Genomic DNA, 22,514 nt, shown 5'->3' on the forward strand with positions numbered 1-22,514 from the left:
TTTTGGAAGCGAAAATTATTATGGAGTTTTAAATTGACGTATATATGGGCCATTACTTAGCCGGCTTTTTACCACTCAAAACTTTAAACTTTTCGGGTTTTATTTCCTCGTCTTTCGCGAACAAAATCGCACCGAACTAAATAATGATAAATTACTAGACCTACATACCTTTTCGTCGGGGGTGACGTAAAACGGAATCCCGGGAATCCAGCTGGGAGGCTTCAAATCTCTTAAAAGCAATATAATATACATTCGGATTGTTCCGACCGGTTTACGACTGTCGTAGAAACTTCGACTTTTAACGGTTCTCTTAAATATGCGCGAATTTCTCCTAATCGGCGTCCCCGATTCTTGAAACTTCAGCAATTTTTAGAGTTTTCATATTGAAGATGAAATTATTTCACCCGCTGATAAGAAAAGATGCGAAAATAAATAGGAACGTTGTATAAAAGAAGGAAAATTCATGGATTAGAAACTATAATTTAAAATATAATGAAGAAACAAAACAAATATGAGTACAACTCAGTTTACAACAAAATCCAGAAATAAAAAAAAACAGAACAATTAGAAATTAAATGAAGTAATTAGTTATCTATATATACATAACTTAGATAAAAATGCACAAACATCTGTATAACTAACCACCATAACCAAAAATAGTATATTATTAGAATAGAAGATTAGAATGGTTTGCGATGATATAGTTGTTTATTGTATAAATTAAGAAATCTAAAATAATTTAGGAAAATGTTTATTTGGTATGTTTAGATCAAAATAATCACAAACATAAGACGTACACATAGATAGTCAGCAAATTAATAAAACATATATGCTATTACGTTAGCTTAGCACTAAGTTCGACAGAAGCGCCATAATTAAAATATAATAAAATAGTTTGCAGCAAAGAAAGTCGTTTTTTTAAATGTCTTTTTTTTCAATTCCCTTAAAGTCGGAGAATTTGGAACATTTCTTTTTGCTTTAAAGCTTCGTAATATCTTTTACAGCTTTTGCGTCACTGTCGTCGACTTTATTTGTCCACAGACTCGCCACATTGAATTTCTGCATTCTTGAACTAAGCGCGAAAAGTCTTATTGAATAATATTTCTTAAGGAAAAACGTAAATTAAAAAAAAAGTGATTCTAGTAGCCTTTGGGTTTACGTGCAACAATATGATCTAATAATAACTATGCAACCAATTCTTTTTTCAAAGTAACGTTTTTGCAAAACAATCTACCCAAAAAAGTACCGGAAATATCCGGTGGGGCTTAACGAAGTTTACTTCTTGAAGTGACACATTTTTTGCGGTAACCATTAAAATGGGTCACAATCTAAAACAAAAAAAATGATAGGGCCTTGAGTATTATTATTCTTACTATTTAAACATTAACAAAGGTGCATTGGAAGCTATATAAACGGAATTTTTATCTCCTCAAATGAAACTAACCATTTTCCAAAGATCGAGCAATGCTTAATGCCACTTTCGAGGAACGCTGGAGCTCCATACTATAATGGGGGCATTTAAAACGCACTCTACTCACAACAAGTTGAATTTTAGAGCACGTTATTTCGATACAATCATTTTTATGACCCCGATTCGTGTCAAGGATGTCATTTTCCCCTCCCATTTTCCCAGATAACTAAATCGAATAGCGATTCGGAGTGATCGTGTTCTAAGAGCTACAAAGAGATAGAATACGTGCCTTTGGCGGAAAGCTTCTCTTAAACTGAGCACGCTTCCGAATTGTATTTCTACTAAATTAAAGTAATGCAATGCTTTCATTCGAAACAGATTAATAACGCCGCACCCCGCTTATTTCTACTCGCTTTTATTCCGTATTATTGAACCCACGCCATTACTGAGTGTTTCGATTTACCGTTCTCGCTGAAAAATTATTTCTATTACGGCCTCAGTATAGACATGCCACACATAACAATAGAACATAATCAAACTTAACAATTACCAGTGAACTCCGTAAATTGTAATAGTTCGCGTAATGCACACATTTTCGATTTTGCGAGGAATACACTTTCAACTAAATAGTTTTGTTTAGTTTTGACGGCGACAATCTTGTGTATCTGTAATAGCTACCAATAATTCCCTTGCTTGTGTTAAGTAATAATAATTTTTAAATATAAAGTTTATTAAATTTTATTTTTATGGGTTAGTAAAGCATTGACATCTACTATTTATATTACATTAATAACGAAAATGTGTAATTTGAGTTCATCATTCATGCGATATGATAATGTATATTCTTTTCCCAACGATTTATTAATCACAACATTTAAATAGAAAATTTAAAATGTTTTACTTTTTCAAGATATGTCTGGTTAAATGTGCATGTTTAAGTAAATACCTATGTGTGTTTTAGCCTTTTTAAAAAAGGTTTGACGGATTTAAAATTTTTCAAGTATATCAATTTGTACGCACTATTTTCAGAGATTTTTAAGAAGTTAGTTTAGTATAGAATTTATGTTTGTACAAATACGCAAAGAAAATAGTAAATCTGTGTGAATAAAGACAAGAATCCTTGCATATTATAAATTGGTAGCTGTAATTTTTAGATTAACCCATACTAATCTAAATTGACATTACAACTAGGAATAATATCTATTGTAATAAATGAGATAATAATATGTGGAGCAAATACAATATATCTTTGATTTGACAGTGATTTAATAACATATTGTAAACGAACTATGAAATCTGCTAGTATGCTAGTACTAGTCTAGTATCAACCTAATCCAGTTGCGAATCTGGTCAGAATGTGTTTTTTTGCCTCTTATTGTATCCAAATCTACCTTAGAAATGCAGATATGAACTTAAAACGCCTCTTTCTGAAGTTGAACTGGCTTTTACTTGATAATGAATAAAATAAATCCATTTAACAAAATAAATAAGAACTAAATAAGAAATAATTTTCACTAAATTTTATATATTCACATGACAATTGTTTAGAAAACACCGTGTCTTTATCAAATGTCAATCACATTTATAATCAATCACATATATAATTTCGTGAAAATCTGAACTTTTAGTTCTTATTTATTCCGGCTGTTCTAACACCGCATCAAACCTGCAAGTATCAGTTTAAACTATCATTTTTTTGTAACAAATAGTTATATTTTCATGTCAATATCGTTCAAAGACTGGTCAAAAAAATTAGATATCGCGTAAAACCTCCTTTCTAGGTCGAATAGTGGCCGATTTCGTTAAGATCCCAGTCAGAATCTGCCTTTTCATCTCTTATTGTACCAAAATCTATCTTAAAAATGCAGATATGACCTCAAAACCCCTCTTTCTCGCATAAATAATTGTTTTTCCCTCCTGATTTCGAGCTCATGATAGTTAAAAGCAGCATTTTCATAACTTACCGGACTGATATCTACATTAATGCTGCAGATACCTACTTAAAAGTCCACTTTCCTGGATTGATAGTTAGTGTTTCTTCTTCATTTCAAACAGATTGCAATCAAAATCTGCTCTTCCGACACATATTCTATCTATAACTGCATTAAAACTGCAGATATCAGCTTAAACTATCGTTTTTTTTTTCTGTTCCAAGTGGTTACATTTTCATATCAATATCATTATATTTATTGTTTTTATATTACAATGTGGTTGCTATTAGTCACCGCTTCGGTTCTGACGTTACGAACCTGATAAGTAACAGTGTTTCATTCCTTGCCGCCAGGGGCAAACGAAATTACTCTATCTTCCATGGCAACCAACAAACCTCCACGGAACCGCCCACAGAACGCCATAATAACATAGAAAACCGAGTTGTATATAAGCGCCAACTTCCCTTTAAATCTTTCTTATTATACCTGTGGGCTTAGCCACACATTTCGCAGCTAATTGTGCAACATAACCGTGTCGCATCTCACGAACTATTAGGGCCCGCGTCCCCGGCAATATTTCAACCTATTTACCTGGGGCAGCTTCCGGCTCCGAGGGGCATTCTGTTTTGTAAACTAGACGCGTTTGTGTGTCAAAGCGCTTCACAAAAGCTTGATACGCTCTTTAGCCCGCCAACCGTTATGACCAAAGGAGCAGAAGGGAAGTCTGTCGGACTTTAAATTGATTTTCATTTTATTTCGCATCATTAAGAAAAGTTATTTCTCGATTTTTGATATGCGTTCCACCAACAAACCGCTGCTGTCATTTGCTCCGATTTTTCTAATTTCATAAAAACAAGCTAAACCAGGGTGAACTTGAAAGGAAGAATGAGGAGGACTAATGATTTTTTTTTCTTAAAACATTAGACTTTTCTTGGTTATCTTTTTAGAGGTAGGAATGGTAAGTTCCTGAAAAATTGGTCTGTTATGAAAAAATTTATCAAAGAAACTTCCACAGACTTCTGTAATAGTATTTACCCTTCTTCTGGATTCCTTGGTGACATTTCGGCAATCATCCTGTGGGCTTTCTCAGAGCTGAAACCAGTTTCCAGTGAAACGGATGAAATTATTTTGTTTATATGTATCCAGAGTTATCCAGAAATCGCGGGTTCGGGTATAGCGCTAAAGTTTATGCACGTTTGATTTAATGAATATTAAGTTCATATTTCAAAATTAGAATTGGAGATTACAATTATTGGTAACTAAGACAAATCTTTCTGCGTGAGGAATATTTTCAACTCAAACCTAAATTTTATAATTTTATAAATTATATATAATATTTAATAATTTTCAAAATAGCTTTTTTCTTAAAAGTGTTGATTGGATTATAAGTCGAAAATAAATCTACAGTTACTAAATTTCCAATGAAGCACATGTGTGCTTCATTGGAGAAATTGACCTTAAGGTATTTTTTAAAAAACTTCTGGATTCCTTCTGAGTCGGATTTTGCTGAGTCTAAATTGCTGACGTTTCGCCGATCATCCTGTTTATTCTTCAGAGCTTGACTGAAACTGACTCGTATTTTACTCTGTACCTGTTTATATATTGTTTGAGGGGGATGCTAATGAGGGGCATACGCTGTACACTCCTGGCATCTCAAATGGAATTTTGTCTTTGACGGATCGAAGATGTTGAGAGATTTTTGGACAAGTGGTAAATCTGATTTTGACGTTATACTTCTTTAGAACTTTTGATATGTGGTCAGTGATGTTTTAAATATAAGGAAGGACCCCAGTTCCTATTGGCAGGTTGTGGCGAAGTGTATTTTTTGATTGAACGCTTACTATGGAAATTATTAGAGAGAAGAGCAGAGGTAAGATGTTTTAATTCTGTTTTCAGTGACTCAGGCTGAGATAGTTTTACGGCTCTGTAAACAAGAGAGTTGATAACCGATGATTTTTGGGCCGGATGGTGATGTGGCCATGCATTAAGGTATCGGTCTGTGTGTGTAGGTTTTCTGTAAACACAATGACCCAATGTTAGGTCTGATTTTCTATTGATAAGAATATCTAAGAATGGAAGGTTATTATTAGCTTCCAACTCAATGGTAAAACGTATGTTAGGGTGTATCGAGTTTAAATGTTTAAGAAAATCTACTAGGGTTTCTTGACCATCAGGCCAAATATCAAAAGTATCATCGACGTAGCGTTTCCCTAATTTTGGTTTTAGATGAAAGGTGTCGAGCTTTTTTCTCAAAGGCTTCAATAAATATATTCACGATGACTGGTGATAGAGTTCAAAAAGTGACCATTATAAGAAAAATATGTTCCCGAGAAGCATTTTTCAATTAAGGTGAGAAGGTTGGGTTCCAGATTCTCGGATTTTAATGTATCTGAAATGATGTCGAGAGTTTCAGGAATAGGAACTTTGGTAAAGAGGGAATGTTCGTTGAAACTAACTAGAATATCTTGTGTATCTAATGTAATGCCTTTTGATTGTTCATTGAAGTGAAAGGGATTAAGTACGAAACCGTCAGTATTCCTAGTAAGGGGTTTTAATAAGGAAGCTAGATATTTTGCTAGAGAATATGTTGGAGGACCAGTGGTGCTGACAATAGGTCGAAAGGGTAATCCTGGTTTGCTAATCTTTGGGAGTCCGTAGAGACGAGGAATTTTAGAGTCGTGAGGGGTAACAGATTTTTTCACGGAGTCTGATAGAGAAGAAGCCTTAATAACAGATTTAAGGTTGCGATCCATAGATGACGTAGGATCTTTTTTAAGTTGACGATATAATCGGTCTGTAAGAAATCTGGAATCTTTTCCTGATATTCATTTGTGTCCATGACTACCGTGGCATTTCCTTTATCTGCTTTTAGGATTACGATGCCTGGATTGGATTTCAGAGATTTTAGGGCGATGCGTTCAGGCTTTGCAATATTGGATTTAGGAGGTTTTGATTTTTTTAGGATTTTTACGGTTTGAAATCGAATTTCATTAGCTGTTTGAGATAGCAGTTTGTTTAGGATAGACTCGACATTTGAAATAATTTCCTCTTTTGGGATAATACGTGGCGCAAGGACGCAAGTTGGAACCTTTTGAAAGAACTAATTTTTCAGTTTCCGAAAGTTGGTGCGATGAAACATTTGTTACAGTGTTAGTTTAGAAGAGTTTGATGCTTTTCCTAGTGTTGACGTTAGTTTTTCAAATTTCTGAATGTAATTTTGGGTAGTAGATAAATGAAGATTTAAAGCTTTGTCAAGAATCATGTTTAAAAGGCTATCGAACTCGGGTGGGGATAAAATAGAAGAAATTTCAAGTTGTAGAGACAGATACTTTGTTTATATGTTCATGCTTTTGGGTGTGTGTGCGTGTGTGTGTGTGTGTGTGTGTGTGTGTGTGTGTGTGTGTGTGTGTGTGTGTGTGTTTATTTATGTTTTTGTGCTTATGCCCCTCATTAGCGCCGTCCTCAAACAATATATAAGCAGGTACAGAGTAAAATACGGGCCAGATTCAGTCAAGCTCTGAAGAAGCCAACAAGATCATGGGCGAAACGTCAGCAATTTCGACTCAGCAAAAACCGACACAGGAGGAATCCAGAAGTTTTGTAGAAAGTATTACAATAGCCTGTGGAAGTTTCTTTGAAAAATTGATCTTAAGGTTTTAGATAATTAAACTTATTTCTCATCCGAAGGCTAGAATATATTTGGGAATTCGAATTGTGTAAGTCAAGAGCTTGTAGACGAACAAAATAAATTTGGTAATTGTACTTTTTCCACAAGTTTTTTGTAAAATAAACATTTCACACCATATTGGTCAAAGCTCACTACATCATCTAGGGTAACTCATAGATATTAGCATTTAGTTGTTGTTTTAATTAGTTCAGTAGAATTAGTTTCTTGTTTTTTCTTTGTTATTGACAATATATTTTCACTTACCTGTAGCAAAATTCAATTTATATCACGGTACCTGATTTTATATTCATTATAATATTAGGAGTTTCATTTAAATACATGATTATGCTACAAATTAAGTATTCATATCGACTGTTTAACTCTTACGTATGACCCAAAAATTCAAAATCTTACCTACAAATTGCAAAACAAAATTATCCATAAGGGATTTTTTTATCCTTGAAAAGGTCGTATCAATTTTCACGTAATTGCGATGTAATAAAAATTATAATAGTCAATAAGTCCGGGTGCATTGTTGGTGTAGATATTATTTACAAATCTTCTGGATTCATCCTGCGCCGGTTATTGATTAATCTAACTTACTTCAGGTTGCAGTTTTCAACTAAGGTCCGAAGAAGCCAACATGATAATTAGCGAAACGTCAGCAATCTCGAATTGAGATTTGAGTACAGTAGGCTGTGGAAGTTCTTTTGAAAAACTATTTTTGGCATAGGTTTAGATAAATAATAAACCATTATTTAGAGGTAAAATTACCTCTTCAAATATCTTCCAATTTCCTGGCGCTCTGACTTGTCACTTATTTACTATACTTAGATGTTCCAGGCAAATGCATGCAAATTGATTGATTGATTATATTAAAAGACAATCCGGCAGAGTGTCCTTCCCTGCAGCTTAGAACTCGTTATAGCTTTAAAATTTAGGCCGAATAATTTTTTTCTGTCCTAGTGACTTAGAAGAAACACTTCAAACAAAATTAACGAAATTTTCTTTCGGGGAACCTGAACGGACCAAATTGGCAATCATAACAGTCCTCGTTCCGCGTAAACAATAAACTTGATTGTAAAACCGGCAAAGCGAATTGCATTTAGATTATCAGAGCGGATTTGCTCAAACGCGAGCATTTTGGGTTTGGCATGTGTGCTTGTGTAATCCATTTAAACGGGGTGTTACATTTGCTGTTTATTGCTGTTTGCAACGCAGAATTATATTTGTATAGTAACACCAATACAATCGATGCCGAGCAAAGGACCTAGCCACACGCCAGATTCAGTATTACAATGTAAATGTGGTAATTTGATAAATCGCGAACGGTTGAAAAAGCCCGCGTTCGCGTTAGCTCCCGTAAAATGCACGCAAACTGAATATTATTGCGGCAAATATTACAATTTTGTGGTCTCGCTAATTAATTGTGGTGGTACGAAATACAAATTCGGACAGTTTAGGTTACTTACTATGTTCACGTTCTGGTTTCAACACGATATTGCGGTTTTCGTTAAAGTAAATTTGTAAAATATCCCCTAAACAGAGTGCACACTACAATATTAAAGGGTGACGGAATTATTTTTGAAAAATGAAAGACATGTTACAATAATTGACGTTTTCTGGGTTACAGTTGGAGACAGAGAATTTGAATTTGAATTTAAAAAGCGGTATTTATATGTTGTTACCTTTAGCAAAAAAACACCAAGACAAATTTTTGCAAATTCGCTAAACTTGCTGTCATTGGTCCGACGTCATAACAGCCAAATATTTTCATTGGTATAATAATATTAGTAATATAGAGACATAGATATTAACCCTTTGAAGACTGTTGACATATATATCTGACAGGGAGAAAATTGCCTCACAGACCGATGTATTGGTGAGGCTTTTTTTAGGCTGTATGATAAATCAGCCAGGATTGGAAAATTGAATTGGCAGTAGGCCGACTGGCTGATATATCATTACTGGAAAATTTAGCATATGGACTAGTGCCAAATATATCGGCCACTGTCCGATATATGTGACGCTCGTTTGTACTCAACAAGAAAGGCGCGCGAAAAAAAAAAAAAAAACAAATACAACTAACAGACGTGGTAGTAAGGAGTCTCAAAGAATTGTTGGGATCAAACAGGGAACATAATTCATTTGTTGATAGTGGTAGTGAATATTTGCCAAGTGATGTCGGCGGTAGAGGAAGCAGTTCTGCAGAATATATTGATGAAGAATTGCAAGATGTAAGTCTAGAGGGTCATCATGATACCTCAAATGAAAGCATTCACAATGATAGTGGAAGAAAAAGAACTTTGTGCCTAAGTTGCGCGAATTTGATGACAGCCAGAGTGGAGTAAAGAACATGGCATTGAGAGAAAACTCCTGAAATAGATTACTTTTTGAGTCTTACTGAAGATTTCCGAGACCAACATATATATATATATATATATATATATATATATATATATATATATATATATATATATATATATATATATATATATATATATATATATATATATATATATATATATATGTATATATATATGGAAAAATGTGATGACACTATATTCCGGGATATCATCCGTTCGCTTGTTGAACTCCGACTGGAATCCTGCAGACGTTTCGCCAAAATCTCACTTGGCATCTTCAATGCTCGCGCTCCGAAAACACTTCGAAGTGGTACCTTCCTGAAAGGGTCAATTATTATTTTAAGAAAAACAAGAAAATTATTAGTAAAGCTACAAAACGAAGAATTTCTTAAATTAATATCTCCATATAGCTAATATGATATAGGCTAATACAATATAATATAATATAATAATATAATATAATATGATATATAATAATATAAGACATTTATCATCGATGACGCGATTTTTAAAATCATTATCGCCAACTACCGAAATATTTGTTATCGGACTGAATTAGAATGTAAATTTCCAGCCCCCGAGTCAGTTATTAGCATTACTGAAAAGTACTTTGTACCTGTTTGTCTGATATAAATTTTGGGACATGACCCACATTTCAACTTGGGATTTTTGAGTTTGTCGTAATTTCGTTTTATTGTTTTTTAAAAAATGTCCTATGGTGTTTCAGTTTTAAAAACAAATTTAGATAAATGTTTCGATATTTTCTTGCTAGGTTCTTCTATGTATTTTATTGTTTTATAAATTTTGGCTTCGGTGTTTAATATGTGATAGATAGAGGTCAGAGTTATTTGAACTTTGTTTATAATGTTTATTTCTTTTTTATATTCAATATTATCATATTTTGTATTTGCACGGCACAGTGTTGCCGAATCATTAATCATTAAAAACTGTGAAAATCTCAAGACTTTTTGTTCTAGTTTAATTGTATTCTGTAGAACACTACGGATATAAAGTTTTACGAATACCTAACTGCCACTGTACTTTTAAGCCGAATCAATTTATTTATATAATTACAAAAAAATGTTATGATCGACATAAAACGTCGCAAGAGGCACTGACAACTGTTACCCCGGAAACATTCTACAAACATTCTATAACACGTACAGACAAACTTTTTATTAATGTTGAGGAAGACTTACTGATTCTAGTGATTTTAGTGACTTAGACTTAGATAGCAAATTAAAATATTCTCCATAAATTCAAATATTCATGATATTTAATTATTAATATTTAGAAGTATGTTTGTTTATTATGATTTGCAAATTAGCAAATAAAATCGAGTTGGTAATTAATAACTATTAAGTCAAGCTTCGAAGTATTGTTTATAATGTAGGTAACAAAATGTTAAAATATATAAATGACTAAAAGTTTATTTGGTACATGGGCCTAAGCTCGATTGGATTATTTTTCTTATCTTCCACTAGTTCACTGCTGTTACTGCTACAGTCTATCTGTATATCAACGCTCTCAAGCCTAGCACATTTTTTAAATATTTCTTTTGAATTTAAAATTTGACGTTGAAATCCGTTCTGTTCTTGTTTTAACTTCGCTCTAAACGGTACTTTTAATTTCCAATTATTTTCATTTTTTGATTTTAAATCACTTTTCTACATCTAACTATTTTCATAGAATCTGAAAAACGGTGAAACTGTGGAAGGGAAGCTTTCTGTCCAATTTTAAGGCCCGTATATATTGTTAACAAAATATCACGAACAATTCTCCCAAACAACTGTATTAGTAGGCGGTAGTTGAAAATTAATGTCAACTGGCAAAATGGAACTTTCCATTCACTTAATCTCATATCCGTGCATCAGTAAATTACTGGATAAACAGAGCAAAACAGAGTGTGGCTTCATGCGCAATTATCTTGGATCATTTGTCTTCTGAGCATAGTATTAAAAGTTTGACCTAACGGTAGTTTAAATATTAAATATAAAACTCTAACAATTCTAAAATATAAAAATCTATATGTAATGTTAAAGAAAAAGTTATATTTTGGAAAAACAAATTAAATATCCTATCATTAGTTTGAGGTTATACACGTGACCAATTTAGAACACAAAAAAATACTAATAATTGTTAATATGGAATTCGTTATTGTTCCCTTAGCTAAACGTACAAAATCATTATTAAAAAAAATCAACAAAGAAATAGATATCAATCTAGTTCTCACGAAGATATTTTTCTTTGATAATATGTGTAGTAAATGTTTTATTTTGAACTGCAGAAGTTGAACGCAGACTACATTGAAATATTTAGACAATTTCTATTTATAACGATCATGTTAAACGTGTTTCTCTGCAAAATTTAAAAATGTATGTAATCTGCTTAAAATACAGTTTCTTACCTTGATTAAGTACATATCTTACTTGTCTTTTCCTCATTAATTTGAAAAACTACTAGTGCTGTACAAATTTTTAGTTAGTTTTAGCTGGCTTAAGGTAGCCTTAGTGGCCATAATGATGACGTAATGAATATTATTATATCAAGTCAGATTCGAAGACTTTTGGAAGTGTAGATAGTCAAGCAAACGCGCAATACGTATTAAGGAGCAAATTTAAGCTCCCTCCACATCTCCGACTAGAAATGTCTCGAAGCGAAACCTCAGTTATTCAAATTTATATATTAACACGTAAATATATAAATGCAAAACGAAGCAAGATGTATAAAATTACTTGCATTTAACCTGTATTTGCTGACCCGTTAAGCCATGAGCGCTAATTCCAATCTTTTCTCTAGTCGCCATTTATCCAACTTTCTGGAATTTCCGCTCTGGCATTTCCCGAGATTCCGCAGGCCGTATAGGATGTCCTCAGGACGATACAGCAAGGTTCTTGGCAAGGGTCGAATATCAACATGTCAGACTCCGTATCTACTTCGTCATTCGAAACATGTGAAATGCGCTAAATGTATTCAAGGGATAGTAGGTATATATATACGTGTCGCGATTGTCCGTAAACTCACCCTTAATCGATAATCTAATTATTCGTAACACGGTCATTTTGCAAGTCCCACTAGTTATAATAGACTTGTTAATATTATATTTATATTCTTATAAAATAGTCAAAATATTGCTATTCATCAGGTTGAATATCGAATTTTTTCCACAAATTATTTATTATCTTAAAACGTATTAATGTTAAGTGTCATCATTCAGAACATTGTATAATAATTTGCAGGGTGTTTAGATATCAATGTTAAGTACTTTTGGAGACTTATCAGGTATGGTCTGTTCATAGATATAAGAATGTGACCAATTGCTTTTGAATGGGATTATCCAAGGGTGGTCATTAACATACAATGCAAAAATATTACTACCTAAAGTTTCGGAATTTAAATTCAAGTAAAATTGTGGTCCGTAATAGAAAATAATTTTATACCTACCTGTATTAAGTATTCTCTGGTTTGGTATACTACTTAGTTTAAGTTTATTAGTAATCATTCTTATTTCGTGTGTAATACAGCGTGTGTTGAATCGTGTGGGAATTATGCAAAATATGTGCGAGTATCTCAGGGGATGCTCCCGCCCAAATGTAGAAAACACTATTCTATTGAGACTAACAATGCTTTTTTGACTCTCATTGAACGTGGTGCCAGCAGGCAAGCATCTTTAGAAGAAACTGCCACATTGAAGAAAATTCTAACATCAACTGTATGGAAAATTGTGAATAATCCCATTTCAGCGAGGAAAAAAAGAAGCGATGCTGACATTTTCTCGAGTGTCGAATGAAAGTGATCAAGATATAATACGGCGTAAAATTTACCAGTTATACGAGGAACAAAGTGTGCCTACATTTGATATCTTAATTAGGAGGCTTAAAAAAGATGAAACCGGTGTTAAATGTGGCAAAAATACCTTATGGAAGTGTATTCAACATATGGGTTTTAGATTTAAAAAAATTGACAAAAGGCAAGTTTTAATGGAATCTTTTAGAATTCAGAAATGGCGACTGGAATATCTAGAAAAAATTAGGATATACAGAGAACAACAAAGGCCAATTATTTACTTGGATGAAATCTGGTTCGACGCTTATGATACCCCGGAAAAGGGTTGGGTTGACTCAAGTGATAAGTGTAAAACAAACGCGCCATCAAAAAGAGGTAAATGAATAACTATTTTGCATTCTGGCTCTAAAGATGGTTGGATTCCAAATGGACTTTTCTCTGTCTGGGAAAAATATTAAAGATTCTTCTCTGGATTACCAAGAAGATACCACCGCTGATTTATTTGAAACTTGGTTTAAAAACAAACAAGTTCCAAACATTTCTCCTAATAACGTCATTGTAATGGACCATGAAAATTATCACAGCAGACAATTGACTAAAACCCCTTCCTCCTAATTCCTAATTTTAAGTAATTTAAGTAGGTAATAAAAATAATTTTTAATTTTATTTTAGATTTAAACATAAATAAATACATAAATAAATAAATATTGTTTAGTATATTTCATAACAAAACTCCAAATAATTAAATTCTAAGCAAAGTACGGACCTGTTCGGCCATATTTCATTCTTACAGCTTGCCCGGGTCTTTCCTTAATTCGTATCAGTTAGTCACTTTCTTATATCTATGAACAGACTTTAATTTCCAATCAAATTTGTCTACAATTTTCTCTCTGCCTTGAAAAGCGTTAGAGTATAAGATTTAAAATTAAAATATTACATTAATATCAAATATTGGTTCGCGACTAAATTTAACTAATTCAACTTTGTGCATAATTACTGGGTTAAACATCAAGCCCGCTCCAAGTCAAATTTTAACTACATGGTTAGAATGTTTTCATTGTTCATCGTTCACGCGAAGTTTCGGCATAGTTCGGCTCTCAACCTTTTCATATATATCGCAAATTAATGGTACTGTAGCTTCGGGCTCCTGCGAGAGAGGAGATTGATTTTAAACTTTGACAAGTTTGTCGTTACGATGGAATATTAGAAAGTTTACCGGCAACAATTCAAATAAAATTAGATTTGATGCCGGAACGTTTAAAAGCGCATTATAACACTCGGTGACAACATACATTGATTGAATCGCAGCCTTACGGCGCGTAACTGAATAAAATAATATTTTCAACAGTCGCGTACGGAACACATTGTTTCCATTTATCGACTGCATTAGCAATAGCGGAACAATGTGGACATCGAAAGTTAAATACTATAAACTGGAAACGATATTTAAAGTGACAAGTTATTACAAATGGGATTAACAGCATTTTTGTTTGAAATGAATTAAAAATTTGAAATCAATATTATCAAATAATTTTTTTAAAGGAACTTAAGAAACCGATCTTTTCTATTACTTCTGAAAGGGTTTAAATAATTCAAGCCGCAAACATCCTTGGCTGAGTTGTATAAGTTGCTGTTGACAATTTTTTTCTGGCGATAGTCTTAATTTTTTGATTAAAAATTTCATACTCCTCATTTTTTCAATATTTTAGATCTTTCACCTGAACGAATTAATAGATTATTTTAAGTGATTTTCATGCGCGAAGACAAACTATCTCAGGGCATAATTGTTGCCAGAAATTACTACGAAGTAAAATTATTTACATTGTTTTGTACAAATTTTTGTAGACGAGAGAGGAAACGGCTTGCACAACAGCTTTTATTGTATCCTCTCGATTTCATGCTCAACTACTTATTTGTTGGGATGCTAAACAGATGGTCGAGAATTCAAGTTTTAATGCATACAGGCGATGCAAGAAACTTTATTTTATCCAGAATATTCAATATGTGTTTTTATGGTATTATTTGTACACATACTCGTACTTCCTCCCTCAGCCGTTGTTATGTCGTAGGTAATTTTTTTAATGTCTATTTCCATTTTGCTAATAAGCCATTGTCCAAAAAAATACAGTTCTCTCGAAATTCCGCATGGGGCACCGCCTTAAGAAAGTCGTCGGTTGCCACTGCTTTTTTTTTAATCACTACAGTTTTATGACCCAACCAAAGGCATTTCAAATCGACATTTTAAGCCTTTTCATAAATAATATAAAACAAAAACATTTTTTGAGGCCCCTTTGACAGAATATCTTTTGGAGATTTTTTTTATATTCTATTTCTCTATCTCTATTATATTCAAATGGCTCAAAAGATTGTTTGAGTTTTAGTATGTTAAAACTTTACCATAAACAATGGTTCACTTTGTTTCTGATTTCACGTTCATCCAAGAAACTTCATTTTGTGAAAAACCGTTACAATTATTAATAGGTATGTTATTACTTTATGTTGGTTACTTTTTAGTGTTGTCTGTTAATGAGTAACTTTGGAAACTTTGTTTTCATTTATGCTAGAGGGAAATCGGAATCATCACCGGCAAATGTTAAACAAGCCAAACGAAGGCGCCATATTATTAATTAACCCTAGGCAAATAGATAGCTGTGTAAGTAAGTTGGTTTACACGCCGATCGTTCATGCCCCATAGTGACTGCGCTGTTCCAAATTCTCCGGATTGCCGTATGGCTGCAAATGATAAATGTCATTCGAAATTACGGCAGAAGATTACTTACTCCCTTATCTAGAAACTGGGGACGCTGAATTACACGCCACGTTCCAACCACCCATGTTGCACATTTACATATCCCATTTTAAATGAGCTTGTTTCTCGTGCTTGCTTATCTGACGATCGAATTTAGAATGCACTGGCCTGTTCAGAACAATTTACTTATTTTTGTGTTACAAACTCTAAAAATACTGACGGAGGCTTAAATCACTGGAAAAATCTGTACACGAAATATTTAAAATTTTACAAAATTTGACCCGGAATTTTACTCAAAATTCCAAAAACTTCTAAAAGATACGAAATATACTTTCAATATTTCTATCTCCATTCCAGTGCTTTAGTGCGAGGAACATAATTGCAAAATATATCTTAAGTATTTTTTATGAGGAATTAGGATACCCAGTTAGTCCTAATGCACCAATTTAGTTTCGTGTTTCAAAAAATGTTTTTAGGACTTAAAATCGCCAGTTTTTGGTAGCTGGCAGAAGAAATTTTTGGTTAAACATTCGTGTAAAAGCAAAACAAACTAAGGTAAAAAGTTGGTAGCACAAACTAAAATAAAAACTAATCAAAACACACTGTTGTAGAAAAAGTAATAGTTATATAGTTAGTTATGTAATTATATTTGTAGTTCTATAGGTCAGCGTTCTAAATTCACCCTAGCTGAAATTTTTGAAATCTAACTTGGACAATAAAAAAACATGGTTTCGCTCCATCTTGGTTTATCATCTTAAAAAAAAATTATTGAACAATTTTCGAGTATTTTTTCTAGCCCATTGCCCTAACTATACCTCAGCGCCCCGTCATAGTTTGTGGTTGTGATTGAATATGTTAAATTCCTAAATATTTTTCAGTGATTATTTAGTTAAGGCCTATTTTTGAGAGGGGGGAGAGGCTAACTAAGTGCACTTCGTGAAGTTTAGGGCTAATTATAGTCACAGTGCTCACAGTACTCCTCTGATAGGCCACAATAATGGATATAATATTTGCAGAACGATTGACCAGTCATAAAGGGGTGGCAGATCACCCTCAACATGTAGCGTGAGGCATGAACTTTTTCTTATTTAGTTAAGCTCCGTTTGTTGTTGTTTAAGTGCAAATGCGAATTTGTAGAACAGAACGGCGACGGAAAGACTTGTATAATAATTCAAAATATGAAAAAGTTTTACTGATGTTTATTGAAAGAAATTTAATTGTCTATACTTAGTTTCTGAGATATAGTGAAAATAAAAAAAATGCAAATATTTTTTACATTCAAACGTGAATATCTTCCGAACTATATAAAATACGAGAGAACGAATATTTTCTGTAGGAAATTCAATTCTCTATAAACAAGGTCTCTTGACATTTAAACATTATGCAACTAAACATATTTTTTGAATAATTAAGATTTATGTAAATAACTGATGCAAGTTCTTGTATATGAAAATATTTTTTTCAAAATGTTTATTTCACTAAAACACGATGACTGGACTTTATGCCTATAAAATTAAAACAAATGAATTACAAAAATGTAACAAATTTTCTTTTATATTTACTATATCATTTGCACACCTTAATCCTTGTTACCCTCGTCAGTCTTATCATCTTTGTTGCTTTCGTTAGAGGTATCAGCGAGTACATCCTCAACAAATTGTAATCTCTTTTGAACCAGAAGAATTTGTATTTTTGTTATTTTTAAATTTTCATCGTATCTCAGAAACTAAGCGAGATACGAAAAAATGTAAGGAGGCCGATTTTGTAGAGAATTCAATTTACTATAAAATGTTGGTACAGATTTTTCATATTTATAATAATTGCAAAGTTATACTGGAATGAATGCATGCATTGCATAACGGCAGCTTCCGCGTCTCATCAGTTTGTCGAAGAAGCCAAATAGCTATTTGTTAAAATTATTGAATGTAAACAACCTGGTTACCATTTAAAAAAAAAACATTTGAGGTGGCCCATATTTTATTAAACATTTTATGAATGAGCCCTGCCCTTAATAAAGTGCTATTATTGTTATCATTATTATTATTACTGCATCCACAGATATATTATTAGAATGCGCGCTTATAGCGCAAACAAATACTCTGTTTGATTAGAGGTAAGCAACGAAATTGTTATGACGGTTAATTAAAATCTACAAAGGAAAGGACGATGAATTTATTAAAATTTCGTGTGGGTCGGCTGTATGGAAATGAGCGCCCTTGTAATTCCGTAACCGACTTTAAGGCAAAATCTTTAATTACCGCAGAAAATAACGAAACCTTGTAGCACTCAGAAAACAAGGAGATGAATTTTGCAACCACCACCGAAACGAAAACATTGCCGATGATGATGTTAGGAATTAATTAAAGCGAGCGAAATTTCCCGGTTAAATCTTATAGACAAGTCCAATCTCCGCTGTGGCGAAAAAAAAAATGGAAGTTATTAAGACGGCGGCATATGAAGCGGGGATTAATAACACATTTCTCTAACCCAAGTGTCCCTGGATATCTATCCTGGCAAGATGGCTTATATCCCGAGTTTTTCCTGAAGATTTATGGGATTTGAAGTGTATACAGGATGTGATGACCCCCGCTCCGATCCGAAGGCCTTAACTCAAATGCCACATTTTTATCAGAATTTATGACGATGATTTCTCAACTTCAGTTTTATACCTGTCCGATTCGGACCTGTTACATTGTTACAGATTTCAGCCCTTATTTGAAGCGACAAATTCATTCGTATTCTTCATTGGGGGTTTATATTTATACCGCAAAACGATTTATTCAATGTGATGTATGCTATAATTAAACTTTTGGCTAATTGTGTGAAACAAAGTATTCGAAAACTCGAAAACACTGTCTCCGGCCAGACTTTTCATAAACTATAAAGGTTCAAAACACACTCAGGAGTCAATGTCTCAAAATTATTATTCTCAAAGCGTTACACGTGTTTCGCCCACACGGGCGTCATCACACCCGTAAAAGAAATTTTTAAAAGAATTCTTCTTCTACATAAACATAAACGGCAACTCAAACGAACACAGACACAAATTGGAATAAGACTGTTTAATTTAAACGAGATCTAAAAAACGAAGTTAAAAATGTTGTAATTGAAACATGACAAACTCATAACAAGCCTCAACCGGTACAATTTTTATTATTAAAAATGAATGTCGGCTCAAAATTGAAAGCGTCATTAACGCGATCTTTTTGGCTTTGATCATTTCTGAGTTCTCCGGAAGGTCAAGTTTTTTACCCTTTTGCCACTAATATCAAATTGGTATCTCTCAAATCAAGTACTACTGCGTGAATCCTAACGGAAATTTTCCTCCCAGACTGTCTGATATCTCACTACAATTTGTGTCTGTTTGTGTTTGAGTTGACATCTTTGCATGTGAGTATATTGCTATTAATGTAATGTATATATTCAAAAGAATAAAATGTATTAATTTTATTCTTTTGAAAATTTCTTTTATATCTATATTATTTTTTGAGACCTTGACTTGTGAGTGTGTTTTGAAGCTTTATAGTTTTCATAATCTAAATTGGATACTAGACTATTATTTAGTTGTTATTTAATCGGCAGTAATATATACACATAAATATAATATATAATCAACCCACGTTTCTTCCCTTGTTCAATAAAACCTACGCATAATGTTTTGAGACTGGTTTCAAACTATTTACTAACAGATTTGATTTAACTCTTTTTTTAAGGTCCCATCTAGAAGGTGTACTGAATATCGTGACAGCAATAGCATTGCCATCTTTGAAAGATCACTCACTCCTCATTATTTTAGTATAATTATTTGTGGGTGGTGGGAGCCTTGTTGTTGCGCAATATTTGCAAAGATTTTATTTAATTAATTTGGATATTTTCACACTTTTACGCTATCGGCAATATTATAAAAATAGGCTTACCTTACGCTTTTATAACCTACTTGTGCTGCTAATATTATTATCGATTATAAACATAGGTTTAAGTTATAAAATTGTTTCACATAAAAAATGTCTTCAATTTTCATGCCGCCATCGTACAAACTAGATCAAATCATCGTTCATATCATTTTTATTTCTTTATTACGGCAATTTTTATTTAATATACGAGCTAGCTTCTAACAGCGAACCGCCATAAATTGAGAATTATTGGCGATATTTATGTGGTCATTCTACCAATAATGTATTGAGGTCAGTGAGGCGGTGAAACAAACGAAATCTTTTATTTCTGATGAATTGCGGGTTCAAAGCAGCGACAAGGTTTGATTTGCACCATCCCCACTGACTGAAATTATAGCTAATTATTTTGTATATATTTGAATCGAATACAGTTGTCTGATTGATTTCAACTTGACTGCGGTGCAGTTAATAACATACCCAGCAATTCACTGCGTCACATTTATCCCACGTCATAGTAATGGACTTACCCTAACCGTGTATAAATATAATTTATTAATATAATTAGTAGTTAAAAGCTAAAACATGTTTCACGTAATTTATCCTGTGGGTGCTCTTCTGTTCTGCTCACATTAACATATCATTCTAATATAGATTAATTACACGCGATAGGTCGTTGTTACGACTCCGGTATAAAACCTTTGTATATCAAACTAACGAGGTTTTAAGTAAAGAGTTCTGTCGCACGCTGAGTATACACAAATAAACTGCCCAGTATATTTACTCTTAGCGATGACACTGATTTTGTTTCATTTACGTAAAGATTACACATTGCAGATTTAGGTTAAAAGACTGTTAATTGAATAAAAATTATGATAAAAAGCGACCGGATCATATGAGCTTTTATACTAGAAAGGAATATTAACAGAGGAACACTATTTCAAAAAAAAAAAAAAATTTCTCTACTTTTATCAATAGCTTTTTACTTTCTTTGAATGTGATACTTGTCCACTAAGAACGGCGGCACTTTTATTTTTATTTTATTTTATGTTATGTTATATTGCTGATCTCATCGCAAGGTTTCGTATTTCCGTTTCATCTGTCCAATATAAAACTCTCTCCCCCCCTCTCTCTCCCTCTCCCCCCTCTCTCACCCTCCCTCTCTCTCTCCCCCCTCTCTCGCCCTCTCTCTCCCTCTCCCCCTCTCCCTCCCCCTCTCCATCACTCTTTCTCCCTCTCTCTCCCCCTCTTTCTCTCCCTCCCTCTCCCTCTCCCCCACCCCCTCTCTCACCCCCTCTCACTCCCCCTCTCAATCCCTCTCTCTCTCTCCCTCTCTCTCTCAATCTCTCCCCCCTCTCTCTCTCGAAGAGTGTACAACTGCATAGAATTCAAAAGCAAATCTGTTTTGGTTAGTTTTGATATTGGTTGCTGGATTGGAAAGCAGTGACAAAGCATTGAAGGATGCTTGGTCAATGCTTCACAATTAGTTTCGTTTACATTTAGTAAGTGACAGTGATATCTCTGGATGAAACAATGGAGTAGAATTTATTGTTTTATTTTCAAGGACGAATTTAAAAGCCACCGACAAATTGGGCTTTTTTAAAGGACTCCCCTTTCTAGAATGAATAGAGCAAAGTTCGTGTCGGCGCACGGAGCTCAATTTTCATAATGCACTTAATGATAAAAACCGAGAATAGATATTTTAGTATCTTTACAAAGGTATGGGATGGTTTTGAAAAATGTTGCAAAAATTTTGCATTTCTATGAAAAATTTATTTTTAAATCATCAAAGTTTTGAACAAGTAGGCTTTGGACAGAGCCGGCGTAATACTGGAAACAACTACCTAATGTTATTTTTATTTAGTTAAGTGGGGTTATAATTTATTTTATAAAAATCGAGAAGAATACAGACACAGTAGCCAATTTGTTTTATGAGCAAATCCGCAAAGAAAACAACATGTTAAAATCACCTTCTGAAAAATATAACAAATCCTAATTAATAGTCGGTTTGAGAAATGGCCAAATAAATAATGGTTTTAGTGGTCGTTAAAAATAATTTTAGAATGTCATGAAAGTTAAAGGCACCAACAAAACTAGCAGAAACTAATGTAAGACGCACTTAAAGAGAAGATTTGTAATGCCCCGTAGTACCACAAAACTGGAATAATGCAAGTGGTTTCTAGAAAAATTTAATTAAATTAAAACCAAAATCAGAATTGGACCACGCATTTGTCTTCTATATTACAGTGACGCTGTCCAAAACCTATTTGTTCAAAGTTCCAAACTTCTATTTTTACAAGAAAACTCGAGCAAAATATGCTATATAATTGAAAATATAATTTATATCTGTAAATATTTTCCATAGAAACACAAAACTTCGAATAATAAAGTTAAAAATGCACAATTTCAAAAATTCGATCACCTACATTAGTTTTAGTCTCCTTTGCCAAGAGGAGATTCTCTTTAAGTGTCCGATATGGTCCAACTTATACAAATACTTTATTGCAGATTTTTGAAATTTCAAGAAATCCATAAATCGCGAAAACGCGATCGTGCATTTTTATGCGGGGTGGGAGGCTTGTTCTGTACGTCGCGTAACTAAAAGCCACAGCACACACAATTACCTACAGTCTGTCATAAAATAGTCTACGATCATTAATACGAAAACGTAACCGTAAGCCCTGCAGAATACCCGGAGCATCGTCGATAAGACA

Source organism: Cylas formicarius, unplaced genomic scaffold (genome assembly GCF_029955315.1).
Source record: "Cylas formicarius isolate icCylForm1 unplaced genomic scaffold, icCylForm1.1 PGA_scaffold_1__22_contigs__length_36826433, whole genome shotgun sequence".
NCBI classification, from domain to species: Eukaryota; Metazoa; Arthropoda; class Insecta; order Coleoptera; family Brentidae; genus Cylas; species Cylas formicarius.